Source organism: Grampus griseus (assembly GCF_964374135.1).
Source record: "Grampus griseus genome assembly, chromosome: 13".
NCBI classification, from domain to species: Eukaryota; Metazoa; Chordata; class Mammalia; order Artiodactyla; family Delphinidae; genus Grampus; species Grampus griseus.
The window spans coordinates 74,224,720-74,234,790 of record NC_139007.1 but is presented as its reverse complement, the minus strand read 5'-3'; positions in this window follow the sequence as shown (position 1 = coordinate 74,234,790).

Below are 10,071 nucleotides of genomic sequence, written 5' to 3'. Positions count from 1 at the left end.
TGATTCTGTACGCTCTCTCTTCCCCTGCAATCTGGCTAGATCCTGATTCCAGGATGGCATCCGAAGCCACATACTGAATGTGGTCGAACCTCCATCAGCCTGGGTCCCGGAATGTCTGCGTAGAGCAGACAACCCCGTCACCTCCCCTACACGCGTCCTGGCTGCTTGGACTTCCCATTTGTTAAGCCAGTGAGCTTCGTGTGCTTATCTGTTATAACAGCTGACATAACCTTACCTATATAATGTATCGTATCTGGAAAAAAAGAAAACATTTCATTTTTAAAAATAAAAAAATAAAGGGCTTCCCTGGTGGCGCAGTGGTTGAGAGTCCGCCTGCTGATGCAGGGGACGTGGGTTCGTGCCCCGGTCCGGGAGGATCCCACGTGCCGCGGAGCGGCTGGGTCCGTGAGCCATGGCCACTGAGCCTGCACGTCCGGAGCCTGTGCTCCGCAACGGGAGAGGCCGCGGTGGTGAGAGGCCCGCGTACCGCAAAAAATAAATTTAAAAAAATTTAAAAATAAAATAAAATAAAACATTTGAATGGCAAGTAAAATCAAAACTCTTAAGTGTAAATATGGTTAGAAGAAAACATGGAGCAATACAATTATTTGAGGGGGAAATTTTTTCTTAACGGGGTCAGCTCTGGAATACAACTAGCTGTGCCCTGTTGCTCCCGCCCCCCTCCCCGCCCCATGACCCCGGCAGTGCTGTGGGACCAGAATAGCTTCTGCCTGTGGAGAAGACTAAGACTCTTCATTCACTAAGACTTTGGGGTGTGTGATTTCTTACACGGTAACCCCGCTCCTTTTCTTTTTCCTGTGTCATACCTCGCTCCAGTGAAATTTTTCAGGGAAGCAAATATATCAAACAGATCATCTTGGCACCGCTCTGGTTGAACTGGGAGTTGAAAATGCAGCTCCAGCCCCAAACTGCCCCTGCTGCTCCTGGAAACACCTTAACAAAACCCCAGAGGCTCTTAGGAGCACAGTTCGAAAGCCACGATTTACATTGATTCAATCGCAAATATTAGGTGCAGTGGCACCAAGCATCCTTAGTTTCCAGAACTTACAATGGCCTTATCATCTACCATGCATTACCGGCATTTTTGGAAATTATTTAAAATTTCAACCTATGTATACTCTTAAGACGATAAACTCCATTTTCCTCTAAAATATTTCTTTACATTTATCTTTCTTCCATTTTTCTCTATCATCAGCCTAGTTCAGGCCCACATGACATGACTCCTTTGCCTCAGTTTCTCCCCACTCTCCCAATCCATCCAGCACACTTCCTTTTAAGAGTCTATTCTCTGTCCATGGATAAAGATGTGGTACATATATACAATGGAATACTACTCAGCCATTAAAAAGAATGAAATAATGCCATTTGCAGCAACATGGATGGACCTAGAGATTATCATACTAAGTGAAATAAGTCAGACAAAGACAAATACCATGTAACATCATTTATATATGGATTCTAAAATACGACACAAATCAACATATCTACAAAACAAAAACAGACTCACAGATATAGAGAACAGACTTGTGGTTGCCAAGTGGGGCACAGGTGGAGGGTTGGATTGGGAGTTTGGGATTAGCAGAGACAAACTATTATATATAGGATGGATAAACAATAAGGCCCTACTGGATATCACAGGGAATTATATTCAATATCCTGTGATAAACCATAATGGAAAAGAATATGAAAAAGAATATATAACTGAGTCACTTTGCTGTCCAGCAGAAATTAACACAACATTGTAAATCAACTACACTTCAGCAAAATTAAGAAAAAAAGGAGTCTATTCTCTGTTCAGTAGCACAAGTGGCCCTTACGGAATATGCATCTGAGCAGGTCACTCTTGCTGGAAACCCTCCAATGGCTACCCATCACACTTTGAATAAAAATCCAAAGGCCTTTCAATGGCCCCTAAGACCCCACATGACTTGGCCTCAGCTCCACGCTCCCGGCTACTATAGCTGCACCTCGCTGTTCTTCCTCAAACGTGGCAAGGACGCTCCCATCCCAGGGCCCCTTACACTCATGTTTCCCTAAACCTGCACCTCTCACTTTCCTGATGACTGGCTGGCGGCTTCCTGATGTATTTCATCTGGGACCAAGATCAGATCTGGTCTGTTCAAAGGCTGTCCCCGACCACCTTGTGTGAAACAGCCTCTTCGCCTTTATGCCCCTCCCCAGAGTATGTCATTTCCTGACATTAAATCACGCATGGGCTTGTTTCTCCTCACTTAGACTGTAAGCTCTTTGAGGATAGGATTTTGATTTTTTTCATTACTCCATCCCAACACCTAAAACAGTACATAGCACATATCTGTTGCTCAGTAAATAATTCTATAAGGGAATAAATGAACAAATTCCCTCAGAGAGTTTGTAGCACCTAATGATTACTCTTTCCAGCTCAAAACCATTCAGGCCCCAGCATTACTAAGGCACAGCTCCCTTCTGCAGCCTTATTTCCTGTCTCAGAGTCTCCTGGATGTTGACGCTCACGGCAACATGTGTGAATCTCAAAGGCATTATGCTGGATGAAAGAAGCCAAACTAGAAAGGTTTGTATTGTATGATTCCATCTATATGACATTCTCAAAAGGACAAAACTGTAGGACAGAAGATCTGTGGTTCCAGGAATTATGGGTGAACAAGATCTGTGGTTCCAGGAATTACGGGTGGAGGTAGGGGTGACTATAAAAGAATAGCACGAAGGAGCTTGGGGGGTGGCGGTGATGGATGGAATTGTTCTGCACCGATTATGGTGGTGGTCACGAATCTATGCATGTGCTGAAATTCATAGAATTGTACTCCAAAGGAAAGAAAGTCAAGTTTAGTATAATTTTTTAAATAAAATAAATAAATATGCAAAAACAATTTTGGTCCTATGGACACTAAGATCCAGACAAATTGAATTTTTGCTGTTCCTACTTCTTGCTCTGACTTTCCTGCCCTCTCCCATCCACTCCCGTAACCTCTCTTGTAACCTCTCCTGTTTCTATCCCCTCCTTCCTAAGTCTGTCTCTACCAGGCTCTCTACATTGAAAGCTTCCTGCCACAAAACTGCCAGATTGATCTTTCTAAAACATGACCTCCTCAGAAACTTTCAATGGCCCCGTTTCACTTATGGCAATGGTTTCCAAGCCTTTCTCCTCTTCTCCAGTGAATCTTTGTTCAACTGGAATCTTTTTCAGGAGCCGAGTGTGCAGAACAGACCAATTTGGAGACTTCCCTGGTTCACCTAGTTGACAAAGGGTGGGGTGCTAGAGTCCCACTGAAGTGCCTCCCCATGGCTCCTTCTTACACACCACCCCAAATCCCCAACATTCCTCCACGGAACCCCAAGAGCTACTAGAAGCACAGGATGAGAACCAGTGGCCAATAGAACAAAGTCTAACTTTCTAGAGAGATATTTCTGATCTCTGAGAGATCTTGCTATTTGTCCTAAAGAATGTATGGGACCATTAAAGGGCAGGAGACTTGGAAGATTTGGGGTTCAAGCCCCAATCTAGCCACTTACTAGCTGTGTGAAACTCTTTTGCCCTTAGATCAAGTTAAGAATAACCTATCTCACAGTGCTCTCGTGATGATATGACATAGTACGAGAATTCTTTTGTAAAGTATAAAGTGCTTTGTAAAATGTATGATAGAGTATTATTATTATGAGAGGCAGTGTAGGTGTGGGCAAAAACTATGGGTTTGGGCTCTTGGTTCAAATGTAGGTCCTGTCACTTGCTACCACTGGTGAGTTTCTTATCCTCTCAGTCTTTTATCTTGTGTGTAAAATGAAGCAAATATAGCATCACCTCTGGACATGAAAATCTCCAGAAGAAGAGGGATATCTCCTTCCATAAGCCCCTTTTTAAGCGCAATCACTGGCAAAGGGAGTGGTACCAATACAGGGAAGGATGTTCAAACAGATGGTGCCCATGCCAGGAAAAAAGAAGGGAAAATGACTTTTGTATTGTCATTCAACAGTCTCAGCTTCAATTTCTACCTTTGGAGTCCTGTTGCTAAGCCAGACTTCTCAATGTGATAAAATATTCCTCCATTCTATAAAGAATTTCTGTCTATAGTGTCAACAGTCTACAATGTGCAATATTTTCATCAATTCTTTTAATTGAAAATAAATTGTATTCTTTGGTTCTTCTCACTGACATATTTAATTATATCCTCATGATTTGTCTTACAGAAACTAGCCAGTCTTTCAATGGGTTAAACAGAGATTAATAGAAACAAAAGCTTTCTATGGAGAGAAAAATGACATTAATAAGTAGGAAGAAGGAAGTAGAATTTTCCACAAAGGTAAAATGCCAACGTTTGTGCAAGAGTAAATAGTATTATGCTGTCTTGGTGCATGGCAGAAAACACAACTGGGTCATAAAATCATAGAGCTAAAAGCAAATTTATGGCTTCTATACAAAACATTAAGTAACAATAATAGAATGCCTAGCTAAAAATCACATAATTAATTAGTAACATAACTGGGACTGGAGTTCAGATTCCTTGAACAAGAACCTCCCTCAATAAAGGAAGGTAGCTGATGGGTCTCCTGTAAGACCATCATTATTAGGGTTTCAGCAGTTCAAATAACATTCCATTTGGGAACTAATGAGAAACGAAACAGAAATATAGAATTAAGGTATAAGTTTACAGATTAATAAAAAATTGTGCTTCATTTAATTGTAAACAACTTATCAGTAATGCTATCAAAGACCAGGCAAGAATTGGAAGTTTATTTGAACAGATTTTGGATTTCACCAAGATAGCAAAACAACTTTTATATCATCCCTTCGGTTGAAAAAATAAGCCAGTTCATTCTTGTTAAATCACTTCCATCTGGTCGCAAGAATAATTTCCCTTCAAAATAACCACCCACTGGTTTTCAGCTGGTTGGTGGCCTGAAACATGAGAGGCTTTCTTTTCATTACTGGATTTGCTGATGTTCAGCTCTCTACACCAAACTTCTTAGAGATTTCCTTTCTCAGTGTGGTGTTCAGCCTACTATAAAATTCCATGAGTTCATAAGTGCCCAAACGATACAAACTGTATGATACAGAAAAACAATCCCCATTCCCACCTACTCCCATTCTACATGACTATTTTAAAACATATAATTGACCTTTAGCTTTATTTCTTCTGCTGCTGAGATTTCAACATGTTAATAAGTCATAATGTGGTTGATCATCCACATAATCTTATGGCTCAAATTTCCATTGACAGTAAGTATATTTACTCATATTTAAAAGGAACTTAAGTAAATGGTTAGAAATTATGGCAAAGGCATAGTAACTTCAAATAAAAGCCATAACTTCACTTTTGGAGTCCAACAGATCAGAGTTTAAATTTTTTTTTTTTTTGCGGTACGCGGGCCTCTCACTGTTGTGGCCTCTCCCGTTGCGGAGCACAGGCTCCGGACGCGCAGGCTCAGCGGCCATGGCTCACGGGCCCAGCCGCTCCGCGGCACGTGGGATCCTCCCGGACCGGGGCACGAACCCATGTCCCCTGCATCGGCAGGCGGACTCTCAACCACTGCGCCACCAGGGAAGCCCTCAAAGTTTAAATTTTGTCTCTGCCATTGACTAGTTCAGTGGCCTTGTGCCCAGTTACTTGAAATCACTGAGACTTGGTGCTCCTGTAGGAATAATGGAATAAAAAATTTGCCTCCGGGTATCTTATGAAGATACCATGCCACATTATGAGTAAAGCACTTAATACTGTGCCTGGAATATAGTGCTCCATAATGGTATCTATTCTGTTATAATGTATCTATAATGTGCTTGCTATTCACTGATTGCCATAATTATTATAAAAATTAAGAATACACGTAAAAGAAATTTTTTGAATTTTGCTTCTTGCTTTATACTTTAAACAGCTTTTTCTGATTTCTGATTTTTAAGACCTTTAAAATATTTTAAGAGTTCTAAATAGGAAAACATTCCTAATGATTTTTCATCTCTTTTTATTTTAAAACACAAACACACACGCACAAAAAAGCCTTGTAGTGGTAAGATTAAGGATGACTCATTCTATGTGCACATGTGAAATCTTTTCCTTCTTTTAAGGACCCCTGGAAGAAATCAAGCTAGGCAATAGAGGAATTATATTAACTGAAGTTTGAGATGGGAAGAAAAAATACAGTATGATGTATCTCTTCTTCACCTAAAAAACAAAACCATAAAAATAAACCAGGGCTTCCCTGGTGGCGCAGTGGTTGAGAGTCCGCCTGCTGATGCAGGGGACGTGGGTTCGTGCCCCGGTCCGGAAAGATCCCACATGCCGCAGAGCGGCTGGACCCGTGAGCCATGGCAGCTGAGCCTGCGTGTCCGGAGCCCGTCCTCTGCAACGCGAGAGGCCGCAGCAGTGAGAGGCCCGCGTACTGCAAAAATAAATAAATAAATAAACCAAATCATGGCTTTCACCAACTGTGAAAAAGAAAGAAAACTGAAAGAAAAGGAGAAAAATAAGAGCAGGTATTAACTGCTTTTGTGCCATGAACTTCTCCAGGTAAAGCATCTAAATTTTTGATGTAATGATGAAACAATAATTCAAGATAGTTGAAGTAACTGTAATATAATATGAAAAGACTTGTGATTTTTGCAGTTGACAAAAGTACAGGTACTGCTAATATTGCTGAGGTTTATGGCCCATATTCAATATTAAAGGAAATACTATATTTCAATTAGAGATTAATGAAAATAAAGATGAAATTTTTTCTCACCCAAGCTTACAGACCACCTCAATTCTATCTGCTGAACCCCCTAGACCCCAGTTGCAGAATTTCTGCATTGGAGGTATACCAAGCCCAATTTGTATCTCCCTAAATGTAAGATTGAATTGGAATATTAGTTCCTTTAAATTTTCTGAATCATGGTAAAAATTAACTTGCTGTGTTACAATTAGCAAAATAAGGAAACAAGTACAGTTTTGCTTCTTTCCTTCAAGCAAAGTTTAAGTGAAGTGACAAGCAATTATTTTTATTTTCTTACAAAGTTTTTTCTTGGGTGACTTTTCTACATTATTAACAAAATTGTTTCTTTTTTCCACTTTTCCTGAATTTTATTTTCAAATTCACCTATTTTGATATACTTCTATGATAAACCACTGTAACATTGGGTCACAAACATTATATGTATACAGAAAATTTCAGCCAAGAAAGGAAGGAGGACACAGTTTTGTTGTCATTGACCTTACTGTGTTTTACCAAATCCTTGCTCCAGCATAATGATTTTAAAGTTGAAACCACAAGAATGTGTGCAGTCAACAATTAATATTATACTCTGCCAGATTTTCTTGCTGAAATCGGCATTCTAAATAGTACAGAAGAAAAATCCAGCCACTTTACCGTGCTAAGGGATCTCCCCCTTGTGCCTAAACTTTGTATTGAACTCAAGCAGGATTGAAAGTCATCAGCATGACATATATTATGAATTATTATTTTTCTTTTTGGCTGCGCAACAAGTGGGATCTTAGTTCCCCGACCAGGGATCGAACCCGTGCCCCCTGCAGTGGCAGTGCAGTGTCTTAACCACTGGACTGCCAGAGAAGTCCCTGAATTTTTTTTTAAAGTAAGGCAAAAAGTGACCTTCCTTCTCATATAAAGCAATTACTCAATGTTGAGAGTTTGGGGCTAAAAGCCTAATACAAGCACTATTCTAGGACTAGAATAATTGGGTGGCTTCAAATAATTCTCCGTTACTGAAGACTTGCAAAGCTTAATGGGTACGAGTTGTCTGAAGATGTTCATATCAGCTTCTTTTATAATAGCAAAGATTCTGAACAATCTACGTAGCAAAACAAAATATGATCTAGCTATATGATGAAATGTTTGCAAGCCATGAAAAGTCACATTTTTGAAGAATTAACAAATGGGAAACTGAGCACAATGTAATACTTAAGGGATAAAGCAGTATTCAAAGATGTATACATTTATGGAAAACACCCAATTATATAACATGCATTTCTTTATTCATTTAACAAGCACCAACTGGTCTAATTGATCAGACTTTCAAGTAGACCCATTTCATCCTTCAGACTTCAATTTAAATAGCATCACATCAGGGGGTTAAGAAAATTATTTCAAGTGCTAGAATTTGTCACCTACCAATCAGTCATTCATTGAACACCTACTCTGTGCTCTACGTTGTGTGGGGAGCAAACACACAGAAGTCAGTGGCTGCCCCCAAGAAATGTACAACTGATGGGATTCAACACTTTTAGAAGTGTCTTCCCTAAGAACTAGTTTTCCTTTCTCCAAAATTCTGGAAGGTCTGAGAGCGAGGTGGATGTTAAATAAACTGAAAGGGGGAAATGTGACCCACCAAAGAAAAGCAGGAAGCTAGGAAAACCAGGTGAACAGTGGCCTCTGATTGGATGGCTTAGAGTATACTAACTCCACTCCCAACAGTATCTGTAGTTTACAAATGAAGGGGAAAAATCAGGGTTCATGGAATACTCAAGTGGCCGCTAGGGGATGCCAGAATGCTGATATCTTTCAGCGTGACGACCGTTTCCCTAGGGGAATCTGGGTTTGCGATTGAATGTAGTTCAAGTTGACCAGAAATAACTTCTCCTTTTCCAGTAAAATTGTGAGAATATGACTTAGGTCACGGAGTTAACAGGAGACCAGGCATTAGCAATCAAGTATTTATGAGTCCCAGATCATTATTAAGTCCCAGGTCATACTGTTACCCAAGGGGAAAAAAAAATCTTCCATCCCTCCAGCCGGAACTAATTATAGCAAACTAGACAAAAATTACAACAGTAAAATGACAACAACAAAACCAATTAACGAAACTAAAACTTCAGAAGCTGGAAAACCACTTCAGAATTTTTTTTTAATTTAAATAGTACAAACCTGGTTTTTGTTTTTTGTCTTAAAAATGTAAAAAATATGTCTAGGCACGGAGAAATACATCCAAATCTTAACAGGAGTATTGGAGGTGGTGGAATAACATCCTTATTATTTTTCTCATTTTTTCCCTCTGCTTTATTCATTTTCTGTAATGTCAGGATATCATTTATCGCATACCATAAATGTCAGACACTGCATTAGCACTTTAACATGGTGGTAAGACACGCATGTGTAGAAGTGTTCAGAGTCTCCTCGACTCCCCACACCCAGTCCAGGGAAATAGGAGAGTAGAGGGGAGAAAGCTTTGTGGAGTTAGAGGCCCAGAACAAGGCTCAGTGAGGGATTGGGCGGAGGGAGCTGTTAGGAAAATGGGTGGGAGAGGAAATTTTAATAATTCTAACTCTGAACTGTGTTTTCAATTCACCCTAGGGTTTTCTTAAAATCTAAGAAAATGGTTTGAATTACGTTGGTATTGCCTTTTGCAGTGGGAATTTCTTTTATAGAAACGTGACCTTGAGGTTGAACAACATGGGTTCTGGCTATTAAAAAGTTCAAAAGCATTACTGCATTTTATCAAACACCAAAATGCCACCTTGAACTACAGAAAAAAGCTGGGTCATCTCAAGAAATCTTGTTCATTTGATGTTTAATCAAAAAGTAACATAGAGCTTCCCTGGTGGCGCAGTGGTTGAGAGTCTGCCTGCCGATGCAGGGGAAATGGGTTCGTGCCCCGGTCCGGGAAGATCCCACATGCCGCGAAGCGGCTGGGCCCATGAGCCATGGCTGCTGAGCCTGCGCTCTAGAGTCCCCAAGCCACAACTACTGAGTCCGGAGCCTGTGCTCTGCAACGGGAGAGGCCACAACAGTGAGAGGCCTGCGTACCGCAAACAAACAAAAAAAAAAACACAAAAAGTAACATAAATCAATGGAGTATAAACCGCCATCCTCCACCTAATTATTTACCTGCCCTTCATCCACATTTTCATCATAATATACCTAAGATACTGGATCTATGTCTTGCTAAAAAAGGGTTGCATGAAATTTATAGGCTGCTTTACCCAGGAGTTACTTCATACTTAAGCAAGTATGGTATTGTTAGCAGTTGAAACAATTGAAGATGCTATTTTAGGAGTTTCCCAAGATCCCTCAGCTCTTCAGTGGAAACTTCACCCCCAGCTGACTCCAGAGCCCCAGCTTCCCTCATCG